This window comes from Oncorhynchus mykiss, chromosome 1, assembly GCF_013265735.2.
Source record: "Oncorhynchus mykiss isolate Arlee chromosome 1, USDA_OmykA_1.1, whole genome shotgun sequence".
Lineage (NCBI taxonomy): Eukaryota > Metazoa > Chordata > Actinopteri > Salmoniformes > Salmonidae > Oncorhynchus > Oncorhynchus mykiss.
The window spans coordinates 51817999-51839998 of record NC_048565.1 but is presented as its reverse complement, the minus strand read 5'-3'; the positions used below and the strand labels follow the sequence as shown (position 1 = coordinate 51839998).

General features: G+C 44.7%; 1 protein-coding gene across 3 annotated transcripts in view; it reads right to left on the bottom strand.

The window, feature by feature from the left end:
* LOC110524604 (prickle-like protein 1) overlaps window positions 1-22000 on the bottom strand; it is a 49779-nt gene that overhangs the window by 11777 nt on the left and 16002 nt on the right. Inside the window, exon 1 of one of the 3 annotated variants that reach the window (XM_021604428.2) lies at window positions 11663-12141. The exons of the other annotated variants lie outside the window; for them this stretch is intronic. The gene's annotated coding sequence lies outside the window, so the exon portion shown is untranslated. Of the gene's footprint in view, window positions 1-11662; window positions 12142-22000 lie in introns of those variants that run through there. 3 annotated transcript variants of the gene reach the window in all.

Sequence of the window (22000 nt, the reverse complement as noted above, 5' to 3'; positions counted from 1 at the left end):
TTCAAGACCTCTGCAATCCGCCCTGGCATGCTGTCAATTTTGTTTGTCCACCCGCCTCTTGAGGACTGACCACAAATTCTCAATGGGATTAAGGTCTGGGGAGATTCCTGGCCATGGACTCAAAATATCGATGTTTTGTTCCCCGAGCCACTTAGTTATCACTTTTGCCTTATGGCAAGGTGCTCCATCATGCTGGAAAAGGCATTGTTCATCACCAAACTGTTCCTGGATGGTTGGGAGAAGTTGCTCTCAGAGGATGTGTTCTTTATTCATGGCTGTGTTCTTAGGCAAAATTGTGAGTGAGCCCACTCCCTTGGCTGAGAAGCAACCCCACACATGAATGGTCTCAGGATGCTTTACTGTTGGCATGACACAGGACTGATGGTAGCGCTCACCTTGTCATCTCCGGACAAGCTTTTTTCCGGGTGCCCCAAACAATCGGAAAGGGGATTCATCAGTGAAAATGACTTTAACATAGTCCTCAGCAGTCCAATCCCTGTACCTATTGTAGAATATCAGTCTGTCCCTGATGTTTTTCCTGGAGAGAAGTGGCTTCTTTGCTGCTCTTCTTGACACCAGGCCATCCTCCAAAAGTCTTCGCCTCACTGTGCGTGAAGATGCACTCACTCCTGCCTGCTGCCATTCCTGAGCAAGCTCTGGTGGTGCCCCGATCCCATAGCTGAATCAACTTTAGGAGAAGGTCCTGGCGCTTGCTGGACTTTCTTGGAGCCTTCTTCACAACAATTGACCCCCCCCCCCCTTGAAGTTCTTGATGATCCGATAAATGGTTGATTTAGGTGCAATCTTACTGGCAGCAATATCCTTGACTGTGAAGACCTTTTTGTGCAAAGCAATGATGATGGCATGTGTTTCCTTGCAGGTAACCATGGTTGACAGAGGAAGAACAATGATTCCAAGCACCACCCTCCTTTTGAAGCTTCCAGTCTGTTATTCGAACTCAATCAGCATGACAGAGTGATCTTCAGCCTTGTCCTCATCAACACTCACACCTGTGTTAAAAAGAGAATCATTGACATGATGTCAGCTGGTCCTTTTGTGGCAGGGCCGAAATGCAGTGCAAATTATTTTGGGGGATTCAGTTCATTTGCATGGCGAAGAGGGACTTTTTAATTAATTGCAATTCATCTGATCACTCTTCATAACATTCTGGAGTATATGCAAACTGCCATCATACAAACTAAGGCAGCAGACTTTGTGAAAATTAATAATTGTGTCATTCTCAAAACTTTTGGCCACGACTGCACAGTGCATTCGGACTTTTTCCACATTTTGTTATGTTACAGCCTTATTGTAAAATGTATACAATTTGTTTTTTTCCCTCATCAAACTACACACAATACCCCATAATGACAAAGCAAAAACAGTTTAGGATTTTTTTGCCCTATGTAATAAAAAAAATCTACTGAAATATCACATTTACATAAGTATTTACACCTTTTCCTCAGTACTTTGTTAAAGCACCTTTGGCAGTGATTACAGCATCGAGTCTTCTTAGGTATGATGCTACAAGCTTGGCACACCTGTATGTGGGGAGTTTCTCCCATTCTTCTCTGCAGATCCTGTCAAGCTCTGTCAGGTTGGATGGGGAGTGTCGCTACACAGCTATTTTCAGGTCTTTCCAGAGATGTTGGATCGGGTTAAAGTCCGGGCTCTGGCTGGGCCACTCAAGGACATTGAGAGACTTGTCCTGAAGCCACTCCTGCGTTGTCTTGGCTATGTGCTTAGGGTCGCTGTTGGAAGGAGAAGCTTTGCCCCAGTCTGAAGTCCAGAGCACTCTGAAGCAGGTTTTCATCAAGGATCTCTCTGTGCTTTCCTCCATTCATCTTTCCCTCGATCCTGACTAGTCTCCCAGTCCCTGCCACTGAAAAACATCCCCACAGCATGATGCTGCCACCACCATGCTTCACCGTAGGGATGGTGCCAGGTTTCCTCCGGGCGTGGCGCTTGTCATTCAGGCCAAAAAGTTCAATCTTAGTTTCATCAGACCAGAGCATCTTGTTTCTCATGGTCTGAGAGTCCTTTAAGTGCCTTTTGGCAAACTCCAAGCGGGCTGTCATGTCTTTTACTGAGGAGTGGCTTCCGTCTGGCCACTCTATCATAAAGGCCTGATTTGTGGAGTGCTGCAGAGATGGCTCTCCTTCTGGAAGATTCTCCCATCTCCACAGAGGAACTCTGGAGCAATGTCAAAGTGACCATCGGGTTCTTGGTCACCTCCACCAAGGCCCTTCTCCCCTGATGCTTAGTTTGGCCGGGCGGCCAGCTCTAGGAAGAGTCTTGGTGGTTTTAATCTTCTTCCATTTAAGCATGATGGAGGCCACTGTGTTCTTGGGGACCTTCAATGCTGCAGAATGTTTTGGTACCCTACCCCCGATCTGTGCCTCGACACAATCCTGTCTCGGAGCTCTACGGACAATTCCTTCAACCTCATGGCTTGGTTTTTGCTCTGACATGCACTGTCATCTGTGGGACCCTATACAGACAGATGTGTGCCTTTCCAAATCATGTCCATTAAATTGAATTTACCACAGGTGAGCTGCAATCAAGTTGTAGAAACATCTGAAGGATGATCAATGGAAACGGGATGCACCTGAGCTCAATTTCGAGTCTCATTGCAAAGGGTCTGAATACTTATGTAAATAAAGTATTTCTTTTTTTTTATTAGCAAACATTTCTAAACTTGTTTTCGCATTGTCATTATGGGGTATTGTGTGAAGATTGATGACAGACATTTTTATTTATTTAATCCATTTTAGAATAATAACATAACAAAATGTGGGAAAAGTCAAGGGACTTGAATACTTTTGGAATGTACTGTAAGTGCCTTTGAATGGGTAATGGTAGTAGGTGCCAGGCGCACCGGTTACAACGCTGCTGGGTATTTCACGGTCAACAGTTTCCTGTGTGTATCAATGATCCACCACCCAAAGGACATCCCGCCAACTTGACACAACTGTGGGAAGCATTGGAGTCGACGTGGGCCAGCATCCCTGTGGAACGCTTTTGACACCTTGTAGAGTCCATACCCCGACAAATTGAGGATGTTCTGAGGGAAAAAATGGGGAGGGGATGCAACTCAATATTAGGAAGTTGTTCTTGATGTTTTGTACACTCAGTGTAGCTCATCATGATGCTATGTCTCTTTGATTGAGGGTAACACATGTTAGGCTAAAGCAATGGTTACATCCCAAATGGCACCCTAGAGTATATAGTGTAGTACTTTTGACCAAAGCTCTATGTTTAAAAGTAGTGCACTATATAGGGGATATTCTCTACAGCTGAAGAATGGAGCTGGAGGGAATAGTGGCAGTTTTACGGGCTCCTGACCAATTGTTCTATTTTGTGTATTTTTTTCATGCTGATCTCAACTTTTTTGTACGTAATGTTTCCACCATCGTTTCCTATGACCGAAAAGAGCTTCTGGAGTCTCAAGGTTCTGCTCGCCGGAGTTAAAATACATCATGATAAGTTGTTTACCAAAATTTTTACCACCACAAACCGATGCTAAGACCGCACTCAACGAGCTGTATAGGGCCAAAAGCAAACAAGAAAATGCTCACCTAGAGGCAGTGCTCCGAGTGGCCGGTGACTTTAAAATCCGTTTTACCTCATTTCTACCAGCATGACACCTGTGCAACTAGAGGCAAAAAAACTAGATCACCTTTACTCCACACACAGAGACATTCAATGTTCTCCCTGCCCCTTAATTTGGCAAATCTGACCATAACTATATCCTCCTTATTCCTGCTTACAAGCAAAAACTCAAACAGGATGTACCAGTACCAGATGACTGAAGCGGTCAGATGAAGCAGATGCTTAGCTACAAGACTGTTTCGCTATCACCGACTGGAATATGTTTCTGGGATTCATCTGATGGCAGAAACATCAGTCACCGGCTTCATTAATAAGTGCATTGACAATGTCATCCCTACAGTGTGCGTACGTCCATATCCCAACAAGAACCCATGGATTACAGGCAACATCCGCATCCGCTTTCAAGAAGCGGGAAACTAATCCGGAAGCTTATAAGAAATCACGCTACACCTTCTGACGAACCATCAAACAGGCCAACCATCAATACAGCACCAAGATTGAATCATATTACACTGGCTCTCATGCTTGCGGATGTGGCAGGGTTTGCAAACTATCACGGATTACAAGCTGTGACGCGAGTTTACCAGACGAGCTAAATTCCTTATATGCTTGCTTTGAGGCTAGCGACACTGAACCATGCATGAGGGCACAAGCTGTTCGGGACGACTCTGTGATCACGCTCTCCGTAGCTGATGTGAGTAAGACCTTCAAACAGGTTAACATTCACAAGGCCGCAGGGCCAGATGGATTACCAGGACGCATACTCAGAGCATGCACTTACCAGCTGGCAAGTGTCTTCACTGACATTTTCAACCTTCCCCTGACCCAGACTGTAATATCTACATGTTTCAAGCCAACTCCCATAGTCCCCAAGGACGCTAAGGTAACCTGTTTAAATGTCTATCGCCCTGTAGCACTCGCATTTGTAGCCATGAAATGCTTTGAAAGGCTGGTCATGGTTCACATCAACAACATCATCCCAGACACTGTGGACCCACTCCAATACCATCCCAACAGATCCATAGATGATGCAATCTATATTGCACTCCACACTGCCCTTTCCCACCTGGACAAAAGGAACACCTACGTGGGAATTCATTCATTGATCATTGACTACAGCTCAGTGTTCAACGCCATAGTTCCCTTCCAAACTCATCGCTAAGTAAAGGACCCTGGGATTAAACACCTCCCTCTGCAACTGGATCCTGGACTTCCTAACTGGCCACCCCCAGGGGGTGAGGGTAGGCAACCACACATCCGCCACACTGACCCTTAACATGGGGGCCCCTCAGGGGTGTGCTTAGTCCACTCCTGTACTCCTTGTTCACTTACGACTGTGCACGACTCCAACACCATCATTACATTTTCAGATGACACTATGGTGGTAGGCCTGATCACTGACGCGATGAGACAGCCTACAGGGAGGAGGTCAGAGACCTGGCAGTGTGGTGCCAGGACAACAGCCTCTCCCTCAACGTCAGCAAGGCAAAGAAGGCAAAGGAGCTACTACTGGAAACGGAGGGCTGAGCACGCCCCCATCCACATCGACGGGGCTGTAGTGGAGCAGGTTGAGCGCTTCAAGTTCCTAGGTGTCCACATCATTCAGAAATGATCATGGTCCACCCACATCAACACAGTCGTCTCTTCCCCCTCAACGATGGAACAGTAGTGGAGAGGGTAGCAAGTTTTAAGTTCCTCGGCATACACATCACTGACAAACTGAATTGGTCCACTCACACAGACAGCATTGTGAAGAAGGCGCAGCAGCGCCTCTTCAACCTCAGGAGGCTGAAGAAATTTGGCTTGCCACCAAAAGCACTCACAAACTTCTACAGATGCACAATCGAGAGCATCCTGGCGGGCTGTATCGCCGCCTGGTACGGCAACTGCTCCGCCCTCAACTGTAAGGCTCTCCAGAGGGTAGTGAGGTCTGCACAATGCATCACCGGGGGCAAACTACCTGCCCTCCAGGACACCTACACCACCCGATGTTACAGGAAGGCCATAAAGATCATCAAGGACATCAACCACCCGAGCCACTGCCTGTTCACCCCGCTATCATCCAGAAGGCGAGGTCAGTACAGGTGCATCAAAGCTGGGACCGAGAGACTGAAAAACAGCTTCTATCTCAAGGCCATCAGACTGTTAAACAGCCACCCCTAACATTGAGTGGCTGCTGCCAACACACTGACACTGACTCAACTCCAGCCACTTTAATAATGGGAATTGATGGGAAATTATGTAAATATATCACTAGCCACTTTAAACAATGCTACCTTATATAATGTTACTTACCCTACATTATTCATCTCATATGCATACGTATATACTGTACTCTATATCATCGACTGTATCCTTATGTAATACATGTATCACTAGCCACTTTAACTATGCCACTTTGTTTACATACTCATCTCATATGTATATACTGTACTCGATACCATCTACTGTATCTTGCCTATGCTGCTCTGTACCATCACTCATTCATATATCCTTATGTACATATTCTTTATCCCCTTACACTGTGTACAAGACAGTAGTTTTGGAATTGTTAGTTAGATTACTTGTTGGTTATTACTGCATTGTCGGAACTAGAAGCACAAGCATTTCGCTACACTCGCATTAACATCTGCTAACCATGTGTATGTGACAAATAAAATTTGATTTTGATTTGATTTGATTTTGATTTGATTTGAAGAGGCTGAAAATATTTAGCATGGGCCCTCAGATCTTCAAAACGTTTTACAACTGCACCATTGAGAGCAACTTAACTGGCTGCATCCCTGCTTGGTATGGCAACTTCTTGGCATCCAACCGCAAGGCGCTACAGAGGGTAGTGCGTAAAGACAAGTACATCACTGGGGCCAAGCTCACTGCCATCCAGGACCTCTATACCAGGCGGTGTCAGAGGAAGGCCCTAAAAACTCTTCATTCTGCTACCGCACGGCAAGCGGTACCGATGCACCAAGTCTGAAACCAACAGGACCCTCAACAGCTTCAACCCCCAACCCATAAGACTACTAAATACTTTGTCCGGGTAGCTATTGGTTAACTACTTAACAATCTGCATTGACCTTTTTTTGCACTAACTCTCTTTTGACTCATCACACACACTGCTGCTACTGTTTATTATCAATCCTGATGCCCTAGTCACTTTATCCCTACACATATGTAAATATCTACCCCAATTACCTTGTACCACTGCACAATGACTCTACTGGTACCCTGTGTATATAGACAAGTTATCGTTCCTCATTTCTTATTTATTCCTTGTGATATTGTTTTTCTATTATTTCCCTCTCCGCATTGTTGTGAAGGGCCCGTAAAGTAAGCATTTCACCGGTAGCCTACACCGGTTGTTGACAAAGCATGTGACAAATCAAATTGGATCTCTCTATATGAGGCTAATGAATAGGATGTAAGATCTCAAGATAAAAGGGTTCCCTCACTGTAGCTCTGTATAAACAACAGTACCCTGGCCTTAAGAGGCACAAATCCCCGTGGATCCCAGAGCCATATGGGGAACGTCCAAAGCCCCTGCTCTTTTCCCCCTCGCTCTCCTTTTTCTTTCCTTCCCTCTCTCTCCTTCTTCTCCTCGGCTGTTTTTGTTTTTCAACCTGCCACAGCGAGAGAGGGAAGAAGGGTGTCTGTCTGTCTCTCTGATCATCCTTTATTCTTTGGAATGGATATAGGGAAGAGACAGAGGGGACTCGGGGGAGGAAGTCAGGGCGAGGAAGTCAGGGACGGATGGAAAGATGGGGATGACAGAAGAGTGGACCCTGACACGGAGAGACACAAATAGGGCAGATGGATTAAAGAATGACTCGCCGCGACGCTGAGCCACCACACGCACGCAAGCTTGCACCCGCATGCACAAACCTACCCACACTCACACAGCTGACCGGACACACAGGAGAGCAGTGTGTGTCCAGGGAGATACATTGAGAAGTGGAAAAGCAAGGGGACTAATCTGTCTTGTCACTGAAATCCCTGAGCTGAGGCAGCAGAAGGTTTCAGGGCCTCCTCAGTTCTTTGCGTGTAGCTTACATTTCAAGAGAGCAATGACAAAACAGCTTTGACATACAATACATTTTTGCTCTGTGAGGATGGAAGGAAAACACATTCATACAACGCTCAAGTAGTAGTAGCAGTAGTACAGTTCTACCAATACTACTACTGCTGCAGAGGTGGAGGCGACTACAACTACTACATACTATACAAATGCTACTCTGAGCTGTACAAGTCATGCTGAAAGGCCTTGTATGACATATAGGCATGGAGTAAATGAATAGGCTGTTGTGGCCATTTCTCAAAGGAAGGGCCACAGCTCTACAGCTCTGACAATGAGACTCCACATCCCTCCCCAGCCAGTGGTCAGCACACCCCCTTGTACCCCTGCTTCCACCCCCCCACGGCTGGGCAGGCACACAGGGCTGGGGAGGGCTGTGGGGACACAGCTGAGAAAACCAGCCACACTTGACTGGTGCCTTTGAAGAAGTCAGGCATGACAGTAGTGGGCCAGAATTCACTCTCTCAATTAAATTAAATTAAATTCAATGGCAAATTTAATGGCAAATTTAACATGTGTTTCATATGTTAACATTGACAAAGCAAGTGAAGTAGATAATAAATAAGTTAAATAAACAATTAAAATTAACAGTAAACATTACACTCACAGATGTTCCAAAAGAATAGAGACATTTCAAATGTCATATATAGTCTCTCTCTCAGAATGGCATATATGCATGAATGCCTGAGTGTGGTTCTCGCACACAAAGACAGATATGCAGGCAGGCAAGCAGTCACACACACCCCTCCTCTGACAAGAGGCCAAACTGTTTAAGTGTCAGCTGTATGCCCTGCGTCCTGTTTCTCGTTTAGTTACGACTCTTTGTGAGATAGCAGCAGCAGAACACACACACTACACACACACAGAGCAGCACAGTCCGCATGCCTAGTGCCTGGACCTCCTGAGGAATGAGTGATTAACTGCCCAACACAGGGCAGGCAGACAGCCAGACAGGCAGCTACCAAACAGCTATTCATACCCACAGAACAGCACTCCACTTAAGGACAGCCTGCCTGCCTGAACACCCTTCCTTCCAATAACCCATATCTCACTCATGCCAACACCTGGCATGCCTGCCCTCCACAAGGCTGCTCACACACAACAAGACACACAGTGCATCCACTCAGACACGAGCATGATGGATGACGCCTGTAGAAGTGGATGCTTCAGCGTTGTACCATGATGCATGTCTGCGTTGTGCTAGGAGGTGTCAAGTCAGGCAGATGGGGTTGGTACAATAGACACCTCCCACTTAAAACACCTTGCGAAGCAGCTTCAGCCTTCAACAATAGAGCCTTTCATAGTGAATCAACTCTGGAAGGCATGTTCCATCAAGAGCCTGGTTCTCTCTACAGTCTCTCTTTCTGTGTCTCGCTCTCTCTCTGTCTGTCGATCTCTGTTATCTCTGCTGCATTCATGGCGGTTGGAGTCTTTCAAAACCAAGATAACTTGTCAGAGTCAAAGGTGCGAAATAAGACACTTCTTGTTCTATTCACATCTATTGACTTGCAAATGACTTGCAAATGAGACTGCAATAACTTTAAAATATGTGGCCTTGTTGGAGGAGCGAGAGTGTAGTGGGTTGGGGAGATAGAGGCTAACTATAGAGAAAGTTCAGCCAGAGCGTAGAGCAGAGTAGAGAGAGAGAGAACATGACTGTAGCAGCATGGGCTTTGCTTTATGAGGGGGGGGGGGGGTTACATATGACTTTCATTAGAGAGAAAGAGAGGGAACGAGAGAGATGTTTGCTTTCACATGTCAGAGACGAAGCCTCTCTTCACTGATCTCTCAGAGCAGAACCTCCCTCAGCAGAATGTCAAGTCGGAGGTATAGCCAGATCCAGATAGGTGAAACATGAATACAGGATACTGAGACAATACCTCATGTGTTTAGCAATGCCATTCCTTGAACCACATCGGCAAGTATGCTAATTCTCACCTCAGATGTCAGCCAACTTTGTTTCAATCTACTGACTGACTGTACAAGCCATCGTACACACACGGAATTCTGACAAACTCTCAACCCTTTACGGGCTGAGTTGAAAAGATAGCTCCCACAAGGGACTTGTGGTTAGTTCCTGTTGCCCTTTCTCGCCCACCCCCCACCCAGTCCCTCCCGGCTGGGGGCTACAAGGTCTCTGTTTTGGCAAATCGGTCAGAAATGCATCCGAGGCAAAAAAAAAAAGTCAAGCCCTGTTAACAAGCATCTTTAAAAAAGGCTGTTAAACATTCAAGACTGCAGGGGTCTGGGTAGCATGGAAGGAGGGGGGATTGGTAGGTTAGAGGTAGACCGTGCTGGGGTAACCAGTGACTATAACCTCCTATGGAAATGCTAAATGCGCTATGAATTACAATGAAGAGTAAAGTGCTGTCATGGTATGAGGAAAATGACAGGGGCTGTGCTACTGCCATACAGACAGCATAGAGGTGATACCACCTGACAGTGACAGTCCCGCAAGATCATTTAAACCACGAGTCATGATTGGCAGCCACTCACTTCAATGACATCCCCCTGTCTAAACTCATCGGTTGAAAAGGTGTCCTCCAAATAAGGAAACTATTGTGTTACCATACACACTAAAATAGTCTACTATGTTAGATAAACAACCCTTTGTGAGAGGAAGATAACCAGCTGCTGGTCTGAATTACTGTCATAATTCCTCAAAGAGACGTGTGACGGACAAGCCCACAACCCAACAAGCACACTGATCACATGTGACTCTGTCAGCGGGTCTGGACTGTACATGTCTGATTCGGCGCAGGCTCACCCACAGACTCATTCTGGATAGGGTCTACCTGTGCGTCCCAAATGACACTCTATTACCTATTTAGTGCACTACTTTTGACCAGGGCCAATAAAAGTAGTGCACCATACAGGGAATATGGTGTCAGTAAGGATGGACCCTAGGTCTACTTGCAGAGAAAACAATGTATTCCGTTCAAAAGTCTCAGGTTCTCCAGTTCATATTCAGACAAGTCTTTTTTTTTCTTCCTCCGTCTGTCGAACAAGATGTTTCTCTCGTCAAGATGTGCAGAACAGATGATTTCAAATCAAATGAGCACGTGTACTCAGATTACGACTTGTCACCTGTTGGCACTTGATAAAACCAGCCCCTTGTACGATACCTGGCACTTAAATAAAGAAACACTAGCCTACATATAAACCATTTGGAAAAGATACAAGTGTTTCAGATTTGAAACGATTGGATCTTTGGGAATCAACTCCGCAACTCTTTCACATGAATGAAATAAAAACGCATCATCCAATACATACATTATCCAACTATCCAATGTACGGAAAACATGAGCAGAAAGAACTGTCCAAATTATTTGACAAGTTTCTCACAGCTCTGTCTGTCCCATATCAAAGAGTTGCCGGCAGGCTACAGTTTGGCTGACCTCTGTGCCTCCCGCCATCGCAGGGGGGTGTTATTCCAAGATCAAATGGGTGTGAGAGAGGGAACTCCTAACCCTCAGAACTTCTAACCCTGCCTGCCATGGACTGAGAGAAGGACCACCTGCACGCGACAGCCTGCCTGGCCTGCACCCGGTTCTCAACACACATGCAGCTGTCACACAGCTAGCTCAACATCAACCACACTACTGATCAAATACATATAGCATTACAGGACCCAAAATCTCAGACTCAGTAAGCCTAAATTCTGATTACCAATGTCCATACTAGCACACCACTTAGAATGCATTCATATTAAATATTATTTTCCTTAAAAAAGAAGGGACTGAGTACAAAACAAAAAAATAAATGCGACCCATCTTACCAATAAAACAGTTAAAAATCACTATTTAAATCCAGTTTAAACCTAGAAGTGTGAGACATTTAAAAATGTCAAAATGTCCCATTTTAAATGTCAATGTTTTTCTTTCTGCCATACCGGTACAACTAGGATACATGCCATTGAAAATCTGCTTTTTTTTATCCACTACTGTAAAGTTCCTTTGGCGGAGCCCTTAGTGGTCTTACCTCTGTGCAGAAAGCTCTCCTGAGCAGGCTCTTATCACTACTAAATCCTGTCTGTTATTCTCCACTGGCTCTGGGCTACATGGCTCTCGGCTCAGCCTCTCCTCTTTCAATCTCCCTCTACGGTAGCTCAAAGATCCAGGACAGCAACCTCTCCTCCTTCAGCTTCTGCTGGCTCAGCCTCCTCTCCAGTCTCCCTCTACTGTAACTCACAATCCAAGACAGGATCCTCCTCTCCTCTCTCCAGTTTCCCTCTACTGTAACTCTACTAAATCCAGGACAGTAACAGGCTCACAGCAGCCTAGCCCCCCCTCCTCTGCCTTCTCTCCCTCTTCCAGAGCTGTCAGCACAGCCACATTCCATATCAAAGTAGGGAAAGAGTGTAAAACCAGAGAGGTGTATGTTCTGTGTGTGTAAACTGACTGTTTGAGGGTGTGTGTGGAGGACTGTTCAACCAGATGATCATCCCACTACTCCCACACTCTTCCACCTCCGTAAATCCCCGTATCCCACCCCCTAACCCCTCTTCCCACCCCCTAACCCAGCCACTCAGAGGCAGGGCCAGGCTCAGGGTGTCTCCGCCCTTTGGTGACCCTCCTCTCACACTTCAAACACACATCAAATGAGAACCACCAGTGAGCCTTCCCCACAGGAACTCTTTCACTGACGAGCGCATCACATCACATCAGCGACAAATGCCACAGCTTGGGTTACCACCAGACTGATGGTGGTCAACCCCACTACGACAATGGCTCTCACATGACATTCCTATCTCTCCTTCCCCTATTAAACTGTTGCAGGAACTGTGGGAAGTGTTCAGTGTTGTAAAATCTTATTTTATTAGAACCTCACGTCTTGTATTTCCTGATGTGATACAATGTGACCTATGCTTCTTTAAGGAGGGTAGTCTTGTAAGATGCAGGCAGTCTCAGTTTGAGTGTGCTAAGAAAACATTTTCCATCACATGACCATTGACCACTTCTCCCTGTCCCCTACAATACTGAACTGCCTGCTGAAAGTCCTCCCTTACGTTCCCAGTCAACAATGACGTCAGCAAGACCGCATCACAGAGAAAGAATAATGCAACTCTGGATTCAATCCACAGGGGTGCTTTACATAACAATAACAGAAGTAGTCTCTATAGTCTCAATACAAATGAACCACTTCCACAAGGAAGCTCTATTATCAGCTACACTCAGGGGGTAGGAGGTCAGACATTTTAGACAGAGAGAGGATAATAAACTTTTCTAAGTATCATAAACTTACAATTTCATCTCTGAAATCTGTGTAGGGTTGAAAGGTCACATTGGCACCAGTTCACTGACAAACATGCTGGAACCATTGTACCGAATTTATGATGTGTTGAGTATTGTGTATTGCCCCTGTTCAGTGGCCTTTGACTAAGGAACTACTGACAGAAACTCCCCCCGATATGAGCAAGCAGGACAGCAGGTCTGGAGTCAATTCTATTTTAATTCAGTCAATTCAGGAAGTAAAATGAAATTCCAAACTCCCTGACTTGGCTGAATTGAATTGAAATGAAATTGAACCCAACTTCACAGGACAGTTGACCTCTCCGTCTCCTTCCTGTCCTGAGGAAAGGAATGTGTAAAAGGTGTAGAAGTTCTTCCTGTTGTCTATTGCCTCAGGCTGAGGCTGAGGTTGTGGAGACTGTCACCCTGTGCTTCCTCTGTGGTGGCTGGAGGTCTGTCCATGTCTAAACAAATTTCCTAGCTATACTGGGGACATCATTATGGGGGACACCACATGCCTAGCCACCTCAGAGTTAGGGAAATATCAGGCTTTATCCTAATATGAATGATAGTTGATTTCACTGAAAATAATATTGTGTGTATGCTTTTGTTTGAGTGTGTGTACTGTGTGTGTGTGTGTGTCTGTGGACAATGCCAGTGTTGCAGCCAAGGCCGGGGAGCCCCACTGACACACCACACAGCAGGTCCCAGTGCAGGCCACAGGCCTTTGCACCGACCCAAATGACCTTCTGCCCCTGCCTCATTAGCAAGTCATAGAGGGAGGGACAACTCTGCATCTTGCCTGCAGGCTATTCAGGCCAAGACAAGGTTGAATTGGAAAAACATCAGTTACAGAAATTCTATAGAATAGCGATAAGAAACAGATACAAATTGTTAAGTGGTTTTAACTGAAAGTCACTAAACGGGATGTAATATCTACAAACTATGGAAATCTGACTGTAGATTTCTACGTTGGCTATGTGGTGATATTGAAATTGTCAGACTTCCTTCTCATCGTGATTGGAAGAAAGTTGACTTACTGGTTCAAAGGGCCGATGCACATGGAAGAGTGTTGCAGTGGCACTCGTGGATTGTCACTTCAATGCGGATCTGACATTTGCCTGAATCCATATACATTCAATTGAATCTTATCCCACACATTTGAATTTTTACATTTTTTATTTAACCTTTATTTAACTAGGTAAGTCAGTTCCACAAATTCTTATTTATAATGACGGCCTACCCCGGCAAAACCCGGACGACGCTGGGAAAATTGTGCGACGCCCTATGGGAATTCCAATCACGGCCAGTTGTGATACAGCCTGGAATCGAACCAGGGTCTGTAGTGATGCCTCCAGCAATGAGATGCAGTGCCTTAGACCGCTGTGCCACTCGTGAGCCCAATCTTTCATCAATTATACAACTCTTAAGTTTGATGACTGAATCTATCAATACATCATTTCAAGTCAATGTCAAAAGACGTCAACCATTTCGGCCATGTGTTCATCATGTGTTTCATGCATATGTTTCTTATTCCACTCTACCAGACACAGTACATAAACAAGAAAAACATTGTCTTCCATTCTGAAGCTGGCTGCGGTACAACTCTATTGTTAGAAAGGGGTCTCTGACAATTTCACAGTTCAAGGTTTGACCACAAGACAAGCCCAACATCCCTCACTTGTGTATGTGTTCCACACACCCCTGACCTGTGACCCTTAGGGGTCATCCATAAATGTCTACCACCGGGGGCTTTACAGCCCCAGACACACAGACACACACACACACACACGACCAAGCTGCACCTCACACCTGGTCTCTGGTCCGTATCACCTTCTAATGCAGTTAAACAAAACCCCACAAGCTCACCTCGCTGTCGTTGCCCTCCAGTTAGAGTCTAGCTATATCATGCCTCGACAATGACAGGACAGGACTAACGTCAGGAGGCAGGACCAACACCAAACAATAATAAAACAACACACAACATTCTTCAGTGGTCAAACTGGCCTCGCCCTTGAACACGGACTCACAAAACCAAAAAGTCTGGGGTAGCAAACACAATCCCACGGGGTTGTAAGATGCCCAGTAAAATATTTCACAACTGTGCAGTTGTATGAGTTCATGGCCTACGTATCGCAATTCACGTCATCACACTAGTGGTCATGTGCGGCTCAGTTGGCAAAGTCGTGGGTTCAATTTCTCGCAGGGATCACATACTAACAACGTGCACTGCTTTTCTTGCAGGCTTCTTTTTGATAGAAACGTCTGCTAAGTGGCATATAGCCTATCATATATCCTCAACCCTACCCCATCACAGAGGCTATAAAGCGGAAACAGTGTAGGGGCAACGAGAAGGTCATGACAATCTCGGCTATGGGACTCCTCTCCCCCGCAGTGCGGTTTAGGGTTAGGGTTAGTTTACAGTTTACTGTTGTCGTTCAGGGCCCATTGTTGAGAATAGCACCCACTGATGTGTGAGTTACCTTATCATAAAAGCTAGAAGCCTGACTGTCTCATTCTCGAGGCCTTTAATGACCTGCCAATGCACCTAGGGTATCACCAGGAGAGGAGCCTGACACAAAGCCCCAGAGTCATAAAGATAAATAAACCCCATAAACCCCTATCACTCTACTGTAATAACAATCCATTTGACGCACTGAAAGAGGGGGAGAAAAGGGGTCAGAAAAAGGGGGGGGGGGGAGAAAAAGGTCAACTGGTAGTGGTGGTGTAGCTACAGTAGCAGAACAGTCATTGGTGGAACAGGCAGCGTTGATATTGACTTAGCTAGATTGGTGCTGACAAACCCAGGTCAGACAGAGCATGGTGGGATGGGGCTTAGAGGCTTGTTAGCCTTCTAACCCTCAGATAACCCATTTTAACAGTTCTCACACAGCTGGGCAGGCACGTCGCCGGTGCATTTGAATACAGAGCATTGAGAACAGTGAGAACACATCGCTGCCTGGCTATTTTAATGTCAAACTACATTGGTATTAATGTCATGTTGGGATTGGGCATTTGGTTAAGTAATCGTTATAAATGTGTTATACACTTAACCTTTCTGAAAGGGATTATTGTGTGATTCATCACTCCAGCAAGCGTCATTAATCATAATGAAAAATATTAGAAAATCATTTTTTATTTCTATTTTGCAATGGCCGCATCTGAACTTTTAAACCTTGACTGCAAATGGATTACGGTCCATAATGGTATTAAGTTATACAAGCAAAATAAGGTTTCTAGTATATGATGTCAGACCGCGTGAGGGAATATGTAACAAATTACTTTGCAAGTATGTAAAGGAATGGAATGTACAGGGATATTCTATTCCATTATATTTAGATGTAACTGGAGTACCAGGATATTGTTCCAATCATGGAACTCCTCCATGCATTGCATTGAATTGCATTGAATGGCATTGAATTGCATCGCAAAAGCAATGCCTACATAACACATCTGTGAGTGGCCTGTCAAAACATCTCGGGGCAATATACATAGTCTAGATGTGCCGCCACTTTATAACGACAACACTCCTGTCTAACTGCATCACCAACACTGTTACAGTACAATCTAGGGCCGCATCCCAAATGGCACTCTATTCCCTATATAGTGCACTAATTGTTGGGCCCTGGTCAAAAGCAGTGCACTAAATAGGGAATAGGGTGCCATTCAGGATGTATCCTAGGATAGTCAGGGATAGGTTGGTCATCGTATTTCATCCGCAATTTGACACCCTCTCACCCAGTTGTAAAGTGGGGAGCTCATTGGATACAATGGGAAGTATAGAGCGACAGAGCTCCTCAGGGCTGTTAAAGGGAGGAATAACCTTTATTTGAGGACACTATCACTGAACAAAGGACCATGGCAGTCTACACACAGCAGAGACTAGGGCTGAAAGGAAATGTCTTATACTACACACAGCAGAGACTAAAGCTAAATGGGAAGTATACTACACACTTACTAGCATAAAAGCTGCTGCCATAGTAACAGAGCAAAGCCTGTCATGTGTGGTCCTGCTCTTGTTAACTTTAAAATGACAGTTCAACAGTTTGGTTAAGGTCAAGCTGAGATCTCTGGTGAGTTTCTGAGAACTCTGGTGAGTAAAAATCTATACAGTATTACATATAGCAAGTGAACTTGAAACTTTGTTCAATTCGAATGTCTTTCTTTTGAAAAAGGCTATTTCTTTCCGTACCTGAGAGACAACTTTAAATTTTCCTGCTTCTGTTCCTGTTGGAACAGCACTCAGTAGGTCAACATCCAGGTTCAGGATGTGACTCCTGCTCTCTGAGAATGACCTCTAACCTCTGACCAGACTTCTAGCTGACCTCAGCGTCAGAAGGATACACCACCCGCAACATTTGACACACAAAAAGACACAAACAAAACTGCAACTAAACACATCACACATCTGGGACTTACTTTTCCTCCAGCTCTCCTCAGAGTTAAACACTTTATCCACTTGCATGGTGAGGGACACACACACACACCACACACCAAGGAGGAGGGAAACCATTTCCTGTTCGTTTCTAGCCCAAAGCTAAACTGGCACATTTTCTGGACCGCCTAGTTGAACCCGCCAGGGTGCGAGCGCTCCGTGGCTATTCGTTGTAACGAAGGAGGCCATGAAATAAAATGAAAAAATCCATTCCCTTCCTTCCCACACATGGAAGCGTTTTCCCGACGACCCACAAGGCCTTCAAAAGGCAAACTATGGCAGTCGACAATACTCTTGAGTGAAACAGTTAAACACTTCTTCTCTCAGCACAGTCAGGGATCCCATCAAACGCACAAATAAAATACAATTAAATTGCATTTGTCACATGCTGAATATAACAGGTGTATTAAAAAAAAGTAAGTAGGAAAAATTTGCTAAATAAACTAAAAGTAAAATAGTAACACAATAAAATAACAATAACGAGGCTATATGCAAGTACCGAGTCAATGGGAAGGGGTACGGGTTAGTCTACAGTACCAGTCAAAAGTCTGGACCCACTTACTCATTCCAGGGTTTTTCTTTATTTTTTACTATTTTCTACATTGTAGAATAATAGTGAAGACATCAAAACTATGAAATAACACATATGGACTCATGTAGTAACCAAAAAAGTGCTAAACAAATCAAAATATAGTTTATATTTGAAAATCTTCAAAGTAGCCACCCTTTGTCTTGATGACAGCTTTGCACACTCTTGGCATTATCTGGGCAGCTCTAGTCTTTAGCTTAGTGAGGATGTTTCCAGAAATCTATGGCTTCTGGTTGGGATATGTACGTACGGTGGGTACGATATCGTCGATGAACTTATTAATGAAACCGGTGACTGATGTGGTATTACTCCTCAATGCCATCGATTGAATCCCGGAACATATTCCATTCTGTGCTAGTGAAACAGCCCTATTTGCCTAGCATCCAGTTCATCTGACCACTTCCGTATAGAGCGCATCACTGTTACTTCCTGTTTGAGTTTTGCTTGAAAGTAGTAATCAGAAGGATAGAGTTATGGTCAGATTTGCCAAATGGAGGGCAAGGTAGAGCTTTGTACATGTCTCTGTGTGTGGAGTAAAGGTGATCTAGATTTTTTTTCTTTCTAGTTGCACATGTAACATGCTGGTATTAATGACTTAAAATGGATTTCAGTTTTCCTGCATTAAGGTCCCTGTCCACTAGGAGCGCCGCCTCTTGGTTGAGCATTTTCTTGTTTTCTTATGACCTTATACAGCTCATTGAGTGTGCTCATTGAGTGTGATCAGCATCGATTTGTGGTGGTAAATAGACAGCTGCGAAGAATATAGATGAAAACTCTCTTGGTAAATAGTGTGGCCTACAGCTTATCATGAGGTACTCTACCTCAGGCGAGCAAAACCTTGAGGCTTCCTTAATATTAGAGATTGCGCACCAGCTGTTGTTGACAATGAAACACACACCAACCTCGGAGGCTGCTGTACTGTCTTGCTGATGCACAGAAAACCCCGCTAACTGTATATTATCCATGCTCTTGTTCAGCCACGACTCTGTGAAACATAGGATATTACTGTTTTTCATTGATTGGATAGTCTCGAATGGAGCTCATCCAGTTTATTTTCCAGTTACTACACGTTCGCCAGTAGATTGGAGGGTAAAGGCGGATTATCCTCTCGTCAATGCAGTCTCACCAGACATCCGGCTCTTCGACCTCTGTAACAGCGTCTCCTCTTCATACGAATGTCAGGGATATGGGCCTGGTTTGGGAAGAGCAGTATTTCCTTCGCGCCCAACACATTAAAGAAAAATCATTGTCCAGTTAGAGGTGAGTAATTGCTGTTCTGATGTCCAGAAGCTCCTTTCCGTTATATGAAACGATGGCGGACAAATTATAACATTTCTTTTAAACTGTGCAAAAAACACACATAATAGTACAATTGGTCGGGAGCCCATAAAGCGGCGGTCATCCCCTCCGGCGCTATTCTGTTTTTTAACAACATATTTATTGTCATTTTTTACAATCATCAGCAAAAATAGGACACAGATAATGCCCTGTTATTCCTTCCACCTACACAGCATGCTACATGGGAGCACATCGTGTAAAACCCTTCCCTCCCCAACACACGCTTCAATGATTAACAAGAAAAAAATGAGACAGAATGACCTTCACATCCAATGCTAGAAAATAAATTATTCAACGCAAAAACAAGTAATAATAACAATGCATTAATGAAGAAAATAATAATGAGGCAGCTAAGGTGACGTCTCTAGAAACTGCTGAAAGTCCCCCCCAGACATCAGTAAATTCAAAGGGTTTATTATGTAAATTGTATGTAATTTTTTTCAGATGGAATATAGGAATTTAGCTATTTTAGCCACATCTGCTTGCTTGGCGGAGTGTTACTCTTCCATATAATAGCTCCGGCGCCATTCTTAACACAATCATTAACATTCCTGGAGGAACACTGGCTCTGTTAGCTACAGTATTTTATAACAGGCTAATTTAACATGCTCCAGTACCACTGCACAGAGGGAACTCTGACACAGTCAGTAGTGATGCTTCATTCTCATTAAGGTGGTAGTAAAAAAAACAGAACAGAAAGAAGAAGAGAAAGGAAAAGAGGCTGAATTATACCACTCCTTCCATAGCCCCCATGGCCTTCCTCCCCTGGCTCTGATGTTGACCTCTTCACCTCTAAATGTGGATGGCTAGCTAGCGGTCACAGGTAGCCTAGAGTTAAGCTTCAGGGGACATAGAAGTCCCAGACCCCATTATTAGACTTCTGTCCAGGGGCCAGGGGTGAAGTATGAGACGTCCATCGTCACCAGACAGTTTGCGCTGGTTGAGTAGACAGCTATGTTTGACCATGGCCCTGGGCTGGGCTCGGGGGACCAGTGTCCAGGCCTGTCTGTAGCTGGGGGTCGCATTGTGGACAACAGAAGAGGTCAGAGGTCGCCACAGAGGGGTAATTCATGAAACACACCAAGAATCTCACTGCCGATAGACTGCTGATGGGTACTTATCACAGGGGGAGGCCGTTCCTTCTCTTACTATAACAAAAGCGGTACCTGCTGTGTTCCGACCCAGTAGCGATCTACCGATTATACTTGTAGAATCGCAATGCTCATAAGTGGCCAACAACTTGACTTTGAGCCAAACAGAGAGCACAAACCCCCACATGGGGGAGCAATTACGTACATTTTCTACGTATATATCCACCAGTGTAAGCTCCTCCTCAGAAGAAGGGGAAGACCATCCTCAGCGAATTTCGTAAAAATAAAAATAGTGAAACATTAAAAAGTGATCCTTTTTAGATAACACTATACTAAATATGTTCATGTAACCAAATAATAGATTAAAAAACACTATTTTGCAATGAAGGTCTACCATAGCATCAGCAGCACTCTGTAGGGTAGCACCATGATGTAGCCGGAGGAGAGCTATCTTCTGTCCTCCTCTGTGTACATTCTTCAATACAAAACCTTCAATCCCCCTCTTCAAAGGGGGGGGGACTCTTGACCCAAACTGCTACAGACCTATATCTATCCTACCCTGCCTTTCTAAGGTCTTCGAAAGCCAAGTTAACAAACAGATCACCGACCATTTCGAATCCCACCGTACCTTCTCCGCTATGCAATCTGGTTTCAGAGCTGGTCATGGGTGCACCTCAGCCACGCTCAAGGATCTAAACGATATCTTAACCGCCATCGATAAGAAACAATACTGTGCAGGTGTATTCTTTGACCTGGCCAAGGCTTTCGACTCTGTCAATCCCCACATCCTCATCGGCAGTGTCAACAGCCTTGGTTTCTCAAATTATTGCCTCGCCTGGTTCACCAACTACTTCTCCGACAGACTTCAGTGTGTCAAATCTGAGGGCCTGTTGTCCGGGCCTCTGGCAGTCTCTATGGGGGTGCCACAGGGTTAAATTCTTGGATCGACTCTCTTCTCTGTATATATTAATGATGTCGCTCTTGCTGCTGGTGAGTCTCTGATCCAATATCCTGATTTTTAAAAATCCTACAAATCACATGGGTATGGCCTGTCTGCAACAAACTTGAAACATTTGATCAACTATTAACTTGGGTCCAGCCTGAAGTGATGTTTCCACTACCGAACTTGCAACATTGTATTAAATATTCTAGGCCCTCACAGTTTCCTGTGCCAGTGAGCTCGGGACAGACACAGCTGTAGGCTATTTGTGCAAGGGATAAGAAGCAGTGCTTGACTTGGGCAGGAGCTCACCGGAGCTGAGTACCAGCACCTAAAATGTTCTACTGCTTAAGCTCCTGTTCCTCTTATAGAATATTAGCTCAAAAGTATTGTGGAGCCCCAGCACCTAAATATAAACAGTAGCAGCACCCAAAATGAGTACTGGAACCTATTTCAGTCCAAGTCAAGCACTGATAAGTAAATCAGGTAGGCCTATTTTATGACGTTTCCACTGGATCAGAGCATGACATCTTTCACTTTCACACTGAATTGTTATCGAAAGGAAGAGAGCTGGAAAGATTTTTCAAATACATCGAGGAACTAGTGTCATTCTCAACAGATGTAAAAACAGACTTTGTTGCTTGCTTTTTAAGGTGAAGAAAACATAACTTTGAGAATCTCCACAGTTCATTAGT